At 44.9% G+C, this 9083-nt stretch overlaps 1 pseudogene; it reads right to left on the bottom strand.

Moving 5' to 3' along the window:
• Window positions 1–4329: 4329 nt before the first annotated feature.
• On the bottom strand, window positions 4330–5541 carry LOC114216449 (keratin, type I cytoskeletal 18 pseudogene; annotated as a pseudogene).
• Between the last annotated feature and the right edge of the window lie 3542 nt (window positions 5542–9083).

Genomic DNA, 9083 nt, shown 5'->3' on the forward strand with positions numbered 1-9083 from the left:
GGTAAGGAGGTGACCTTCCTGCGTGGGACACACGTCAGCCTAGGCTGGGGGTTGTGACTTGGTTTCGGGGAGGCTTCTTCCCTCCTCCTCCCCTATTGCATCACCGCTTCTGTGCTCCCCAGTTGCTATCCACAGAACCCCACCTTCCTGGGCCACTGGGGCAGAGGGACATGTTATGCTATAATTTAATCAATCTTTTGTAGATGGAAACATGGATTTTTTCTTTAAAAAAATTTTTTGGGCCTATTACTATGTTTACAACAACTTGATGAAAATCCTTCTGTTAGTATATATCTTTGTTCACTTGTTTGATAGTTTCTGTAGAATAAATTTCTCAAAGTGGGGTTGTTGGATCAAAAAGTGTGCTTCTATTTTTGACTTTTGATACCTCCTGCCAAATTGTTCCCCAGAAACTGTGCCACAATTTACAGTCCCACTAACAGTGTATGAGAATGTGTCTTACTCTCAGGACCTACCTGGTCTCTGGAAGCTTGCAGTTAAAAGTCTCTGCTGAGACATCAGCTGTCTGGGTTCACACCCTACTTCAGCAACATATGAGCTTTGCTCTTTCATAAATGATACAATCTTTTTTTTTATTTTATTATGTTATGTTAGTCACCATACAATACATCATTAGTTTTTGATGTGGTGATCCACCATCCATTGTTTTCCTGTAACACCCAGTGCTCCATGCAGTATGTACCCTCCTTAATACCCATCGCCGGGGTAACCCATCCCCCCACCCCCCTCCCCTCTAAAACCCTGTTTGTTTCTCAGAGTCCATAGTCATAAATGATACAATCTTGCTAAATGTTTCCTTTTCCCTTCAAGGGGAATGCTAATAATAACAGCTTTCTCACAGGGCTGTGGTGGAAATAAATGAGATACTGGCCCTGGTTACTTCTTCTAGCTCCAGTCCAAGCCCCAAGAATAGCCTTTCAGCTGCTTTGCCTGGTCTGAGGCTGGGGGCAGAGCCAAGCACCAATACTGTGGACAGTGAGCCTGAGGATGAGCCGCGGGAGGGAACAGTGCCACCCTTTATTACCTTCTTTATGTGTGTCATGACACATGACTGAGGTTTCAAAACCATGTTTTCTGTTATTTATTTGTTTTTTGGTAATAGTTTTTTTTTTAAAGATTTATTTATTTATTTTAGATAGAGAAAGCACAAGTGGGAGGGGCAGAGGGAGAGAGAATCTTAAGCAGACTCCACACTGAGTGAGGAGCCCCACATGGGGCTTGATCTCATGACCTGGAGATCATGACCTGAGCCGAAACCAAGAGTCACATGCTTAACCGGCGCCGCCACCCAGGTACCCCAATAACAGTTTTTTTGAGGTAATGTATATATCCTATAATTCACCTACTTAGGTGTATAATTCAATGGTGTTTAGTATTTTCAGAGGTGTACAGCGTAAGTGCAATCAATTTTAGAGTATCTTCATCACTCCAAAAAGAAGCCCCATAGCCTCTAGCTGCCACCACCAGACTTCTGCACCCCCTCCCCCAGCCCGAGGCAACCCCTAATCTACTTTCTGTGTCTGTAAATTTGCCTGTTCTGGACATTTCTTAGAAATGGGATTCTATAATATGTGGTCCTTTGTGACTGGCTTCTCTCAGCGCAATGCTTCCGGGATTCATCCGTGCTGTCACAGGTACCTATACTTCATTTGACAAATAATGTCCCCGTGTATGGATATACTACATCTTGTTTACTCATCCATCCGTTGATGGACATTTGGGTTCTTTTCAGTTTTTTGCAATTACAAAAAATGCTGCTGTGAACATTTGTATGCAACTTTTTGTGTGGCCGTGTTTATTTCTTGGGTATATACCTAGGAGTGGAATTACTTGGACGTTTGTTGTTTTTTAATATGAATAATGTTGTAATGCATATCTTGGAAAAGGACTAGGGAAAAATGTCCACGTCAAAGGAAAAGAATATAGATCCAGGGGTGTTGCATTTGGCATCTGTAAAATGGGTTGTTGTAAAAATTAGAGGTTAGATATGACAGAAGGTCCTTGGTACACAGGAAATCCTCAAAACATGATAGCGATTATTCTCCACCCGCCAAACCTGGAGGTAAAAATCCTCATGGGCCTAGCCTCTTCATCAGTCCATCCTTTCAATAGCATCAGATTTCCCTGGTTTTTCATTTTTATGACCTCGTATTTTATTTTGCCAGTCCCGGCAAAAGCCTTTGGTAACTGCCAGACTGATACTGACTGCAGAAACTGAAGCCGGGCTCTGCCCAGAGTAAGCGGTTCCTTTTCATCCTGGCATCGAGCTCCAGCTGACTTCTCCTGCTGGCTGACTCCTGTCTCTGCAACACCCCTGCAGGCCCTGCTCTCACATCCTTCGCATCCAGGAGGCACAACAAGGGCCACCATCTGCCAGTGTCTTCTGTGATCCCGGCACCATCTCTCCGCTCCGGCTTCTTCCCCATTGTCGTTTATCCCCTCTAAGCCCCCTGGCATGTTTTGTGATTTCACACCAGTCTAGGCTTTCTTTTTCCACTTTGTTGAGCATTCTGTTATGGGGTGGAAAATTTCCTACCAAAGTCTCCTGCTCTGTGCTTCTAAAGATAGTGGCATCTTGTCCTCAACGTCTACCCTCTTTCCTTTGTAAAGTACCATGAGCTCCTTGTCTCCCTGGTGGGTTCACTTCCCCTTCCCCTTAAGTGTCTGCCATTGAAAACAGCAGTTTGCTCATTTTTTAAAACCTGGCAGAGCTGGACCACGGGTCTGCCCAAGCCAGGAGGGCTTCCTTGCTTCCAGATCCAGCTCACTTAGAACCACTTGACCCATCATGCCCACTGTCGGGCCACTCGTTTCTTCGGCAGCCACGGCCAAGCGCGTGACTCAATCTTTCCTTGCACTTGATCCATCTGGTTAAAGCCCTCCATTATTTCCAGGCTCTCTTTGGGTACCATATTCTGGCCATTTTCATCTTGCAACAATCCTCTCTCTTCTCATAGACCCTTGATTTTTGAAGGGAATGTTTTTGTTCTTGTACGACCTACTTCTGCTCTTAATACCCCCATTCTGCTTCATCTGTTCTTTGATTTCACTGTTTCGGCCCTGGTGTCTTCACCTTGGTTTTATCTGCCTGTGTTCTTCCTTAAATGCTTCTGTGGCAAGATCTATTTTATTCTTGGAGGCCTTTGGCTATATTCCTTTAGAAAGCCCTATGTCAATGAAAAAAAAGTTCCATCATTCTGAAATCTTTAAAGGAGAGCATGACTTCGGTTCCTCACCCCTTTACCTAATTCTCTACATTTTAAGAAATTAATTTCAATCTCTGCCATTGCATGAATAGAAATAATAAAATCTTTCACTCTGCATTTTATGATCTCTGACATTTTTCTTACGATACTCTCAATCCTACTATATTCAAATGGCTAGCATTGGCAGCAAATATCCTTCTCTCCAATGTAATGACATTTAAATTTGAGTAATTGATGGACCTTTAAAAAAAAGAAAAAAGTTTTCTGGAACCATACCAGTGACCTAATAATTTTATTTATAATAAATTGTTATTTTATTTTATTTTATTTGACAGAAAGACACAGCCAGAGAGGGAACACAAGCAGGGGGAGTGGGAGAGGGAGAAGCAGCCTTCCCACGAGCAGGGAGCCCGATGTGGGGCTTGATCCCAGGACCCTGGGATCATGACCTGAGCAAAGGCAGACGCTTAACGACTGAGCCACCCAGGCGCCCCTAAATTGTTGTTTTAATACAGATATGGTTCTGGCTAATTTGGACAGTGTATTGATTTTAGCAAGCCTATGGTGACTCAATTCTCTTGCACTTTTTCTCCAAATTACCCTGAAACTTTTGTTCATGAGGAACATTTATGTGCCATCTTCCTCTTTTCTTTTCTCACAGGTCTTTTATAATTATAGCAGTGGTATGATTGACCCCAGTGGGGTTGAAAACTACCAGAGCAAACATGGGCTTGAAGCCTGTGGTATGCCTGCTCATGAGGTGGGCCTACACGTTCAAAACATGCTTCTTTCTTTCTTTCTTTCTCTTTTTCTTTTTCTTTCTTTCTTTCTTTCTTTCTTTCTTTCTTTCTTTCTTTCTTTCTTTCTTTCTTTCTTTCTTTCTTTCTCTTTCTTTCTTTCTTTCTTTCTTTCTTTCTTTCTTTCTTTCTTTCTTTCTTTCTTTCTTTCTTTCTTTCTTTCTTCTTTCTTTCTTTCTCTTTCTCTCTCCCTTTCTCTCTTTCTTCTTTCCTTCCTTCCTTCCTTCCTTTCTTTTTTTTTCTTCTTTCCCTCTGAACTTTTTATTGGCTTCCTGCTCCCCAAAGTGTACCCTGCTTCTGCTGCCTCAGTGCCTCAGAACTTTGGTATCATTGGTCTCAGACACCACGCTGCCATCCTCAATCCTGCAGGTGGTGGTCTTCTGGATGGTTTGCAAGGAGTTGCTGCTATCCAGAGCGTCACCAAGACAGAAATGTTCCCTGTTTGCCAGCAGGCAATGGTAGGGGCGATCTCAGCTTCCAGCCTGGCCTTGATTTTCCGCAAGGCCTGGTGCTCCTGGATCTGGCACTGCACCTCCTCCTGGGTCTGGGACAGCTCTGACTCCATGTGCAGCAGGACCCGTTGAGCTGCTCCATCTGCTTCGTGTAGCGGGCCTTCACCTCCCTCAGGCTGTTCTCGAAGTTGGCCTTCAGGTTTCTCATCAAGTCCCAGTTGATCTCCAAGGACAGGGCCGCATGTCTCAGCTCTGTGAGAGTCATCTCAGCTGCTTCTATCTCAGCGGTCTGCAAGGTGACCACTCTGGTGCTCTCCTCAGTCTGCTGGGACCAGTACTTTCCAGCTTTTCTTGGTTCTTCTGAGCCAGCTCATCATACTGGGCCCGGATGTCTGCCATGATCTTGATGTCCTGAGGTTTTGGGGCATCCAACTCCATGGTCAACCCAGAGGTGGCACTTTGGTTTTATAGACCCTTTACTTCCTCCTCATGGTTCTTCATGAAAAGTGGCTCCTCCTTGAGAGCCTCAATCTCTGTCTCCAGCTGCAGCCAAGTGACATTGCTATCATCAATGACCTTGCAGAGCCGATGGATGTCGTTCACAGACTGGCACGTGGCCAGTTCTGTCTCATACTTGACTCTGAAGTCATTGTCATCGGCAGCAAGCCGGGTATTGGCCACAGAATTTGCGAAGATCTGAGCCCTTAGCTCTTGATTGTCTTGAAGTAATGCCCCAGTCTCTGACCTTCTCTAAGTGTTCTCAGATTTTGATCTCCTGTCTCTGATTATCAGCCTCCAGGCTCCTCACTCTCTCCAAATAGGAGGACCAGATAGGTCTTGCATGGTCTCATTCTCATCCTGGGTGCCCCCTATGCCTGCCAGACTCCCAACTGTCCTGGTGGCCAGGCCCCCAGAAGCTGGTGGAGTGGGATATGGAGAGATCTGAGAGCTTGAGCCTTTGGCGCCTGCTTAGATGCTGGCCAGCCAGACCCAGTGGCTGGGTGACTGCATGAAGCCCAGGGACGGATAGTTGGAGGAGAAGGGGAAGTAGGTGGTGAAGCTCATGCTGTTCGGGGAGTAAGATGAGAGGCCAGGACTCAGGCTCAGGCCACTGCTTTCACAATTATTTAGCTTGATTTGGAAAGCCCTTGTAGAAAACATTCACATCTCGGGGCGCCTGGGTGGCTCAGTTGGTTAAGCGACTGCCTCCGGCTCGGGTCACGATCCTGGAGTCCCGGGATTGAGTCCCGCATCGGGCTCCCTGCTCAGCGGGGAGTCTGCTTCTCCCTCTGACCCTCCCCCCTCTCATGCTCTCTCTATCTCATTCTCTCTCAAATAAATAAGTAAAATCTTTAAAAAAAAAAAAAGAAAGAAAACATTCATATCTCTGTTACTGTGTCTCACAGGCTGATAATAAATACTTTATACAGAGGTCACCTTTTGTTTGTCCACTGCCCTAGCACCTTTCCCAAGTTGCATGTGTCATCTCCCCAGCCTCACGCCTTTGCTGTGCCCAGGGGAGGCGTCCTGTGCACATTTTTCTTTTTTGGCTTTCTCTTTTCTTTTGGGGGTTCATATCTGTAAATTATTTATTTTCTCCCAACCGGTTCACTTCCATGATCTTTCAAATTTCTAATATTGTGTCTTTTAAACAAAAACCTAAAAATCTGAACTCAAATGGCTCTTCCCCTGTTGAGAGATTTGATTGGTCCTAAATCAGTCTTTTCACACAGATTTCTCTCTTCAAATGCAGCTCTATTTTTTAAGTCAAAATTACATCCAGATCCTCTCTGTTTGGAGACTTCTAAGCTTCAGCTCCAGCCTGTGTTCTCATGGGGTCATGGAGACAGCTCTAGATTTGTGATTAAGAGATTCCCAGAGAAATTCCTCCACTTAAACTACAAAAACTTGGAATCTCTTAACTTCTCTGAGGCTCGTGTTTGTCATCTGCAAAGTGGGATAATGATAGCTACCATGTCGTGATTCTTGTGATTTCATGAAATACCATATGCAAAAGCAGGTTCAAAATTCTATCTGTATTCTATATTTTTAGTTGAAGCTCTGCTCACCCTAATTTCGTGTGTTTTTCTTTCCGTCCTTCAACATCTCCTTTGGAAGTTCTCCACTTTTTCCTTTGGCTCATTTTTCTTGGCTCAATTTCTCAGTCACTTCAGTCTTCCTAATTAATTAATTAATCAATCGATTACTCATCCATTCTTTCATATTTGGATGAAAATGTTGACATCCTGACAGTTGATGTCAGACTTGCTGGGAGCAGGGAGATTACTTGGGGGTAAGGTGACTCCCAGAGGACATGTTGTCCAGGAGTCAAGACAACACGAGAAACACTAATTGTTTGCGGAACTCGTGGGAAATCGTGGAAAAGGGCTGAGTGCCAAGATGAGATCAAGATGGTGGGATTCAGGGACAGCAAATCCCTTGGAAGTCAGAGGTGACCATAATAACCCCCCGGAGAGTCACAGACATTGTGGAAGGACTTTGAACACCCACTAGGGAAGGATGGGGGTTTGAGCTCGTCTGATCTATGTGAAGGGGACAGTGACTTCAGTGACGTCCAGACATTCACTTGAAAACATAATATGTACCCAAGGCCAGTTATATCCTCCTCGGACTTAGGTTCCATCTAAAGAAAGCCTATCACCCCATTATTCTGAGTAATCTCAGAACTAGCTATTTTTAAGTGTTTTCTATATTCTTTTACTCACCGAGAACGAATTTTCCCTCGTGGTTTCTTCCCGTACCTCTTGTTTACTCGTTTACTCCCACTGACTTTATGTTTACCTGTTTCTTTTCTTCAACCTGAAAACCATCTTCATTTTCTACCTCCCTTTCTCAAGTTCCACCCCTCACCGACTTCCCAAATTTCTGTGGGCACTACCCGCTCAGCTGTGTGTGCATATTTGTGTGTGTGTGCGTGTGCGTGTGTGTGTGCGTGCATACTTGTTTCCTGCTCTTGTGGCTCGCATAGCAATGCCAGTCTTGCTTTTGTTGTGAAAGATTCTTGGATTGTTTATTTAATACTCCCTTTTGCTTCACAATATTTGCAAAATCTAGTTTACAGAGAGAGAGACAATGTGTGTGTACACATGAGTGTTTATCTATTGGAGATAACACACTGTAGTGTTTCTAGATGAAATTATGCTTGGGATTTGCTCTAAAGGAATCCAGAAGGAGAGAGGAAGAGGGAGAAGAAGTTGAGAGCTATAGGCTCAACAAGATTGGCCATATTGTTGAAGCTCTGTGCTGAATGCCTAAGGGTTCAGTACAATATTCACTCAACTTTTGCATATATTTGACAATCTCCATAATAAAAACCTTAACTAAAGGCTGTTTATTAAAGATCTGCATGTGGGTTAGTGATCTCCATGGCCAACACATTTTTGTTCGACTATACATGACCTCCTCCCCAGCATGCCCCCCCATTCTCACCAAGCTATTTCTAAGCTCTCTTTTCATGTGGATTTGCTAGCAGGCTTATTTCCCTTCGGGTTAGGATCTTGTGGAAGGCAGGGGCAACTTCTTACTCATCTCTGTGTCCCCGGGCCTAACACAGAGTGTTAGGCACTTGGCAACACTTTCTCTGAACTGAACTGAACTGAGCTGAAAAAAAGTGTCTCCCCGTGAATCCCCAGCCTTGCACCTCCTGACACAGTCTTTCATCACTGTCACGGTTTTTGCTGGGCCTATGAATGTATCACAGGGGCTTCCATCTGAGTGGAACCACAGCACATCCATGCAGGGCTTACTCCTCGGCAGACGACGGAACAGCCCCTTTGGCTTTCTACATAAGCAGCCATTTCACCACCAAGCACATTTACTGGCCTGGTCTTTTTTCTCTTCTACATTCTCTGGGATAATTCCAATTCCTTTCGGATCTGACGTTCACATGAAACGTCTTACTTTGAGTGACTGCAATTGTGAGCCTAAATTCATGCTGGGCTCCTGGCTACGGAGTCGCACTTTGAGCAGCCCCTCTTCCCTTGCAACACATCTTCCAACCTAGAGGAAGAGAATGGCATCCTTCTTCTCTTCTTCCTTCCTTTGGGTTGTTGGCCCTCCTCTCACCCCCACGAGAGGCAAATCTAGCAGTACTGTCGTCCTAGCTTCCCATTTCCCTTATTACCCTCCCCCATTTACTCCCTGCTGCCATCTGGCCCCAATCTTCAGCTTTCCCCTTAATTCCTATTCTAGGCTCATTTTATACCATCTCTTATAGTTTTCCTGCTCCTGTAATTCTGGAAGCTTCTAGAACAGTCATCCTGGTACTACCCGTGCTCTCACTACTCTTAAAATGGCTTATTACAAATCTCAGTGTCTCTTTTGCCTTCTTCCTAGTGTACCACTGGGAGGGTTAAACTGGGGGTGGGTGGGTCAGGTGTTATTATGCCCATTTGACAAGAATCAGAAGGCTGGGTGGCTTGTTTAAGGTTTCAGAACTAGTAAAAGTCAGGGGCGCCTGGGTGGCTCCGTCACTTAAGCGTCTGCCTTTGGTTTTAGGTCATGATCCCAGGGTCCTGGGATCCAGCCCTGTGTCGGTCTCCCTGCTCAGCAGGCAGTCTGCTTCTCCTTCTCCCTCTGCCGCTGCC

The sequence above is a fragment of the Eumetopias jubatus genome, unplaced genomic scaffold (assembly GCF_037043125.1).
Source record: "Eumetopias jubatus isolate StellerSeaLion01/CBP00866 unplaced genomic scaffold, mEumJub1_p1.0 scaffold_3, whole genome shotgun sequence".
Lineage (NCBI taxonomy): Eukaryota > Metazoa > Chordata > Mammalia > Carnivora > Otariidae > Eumetopias > Eumetopias jubatus.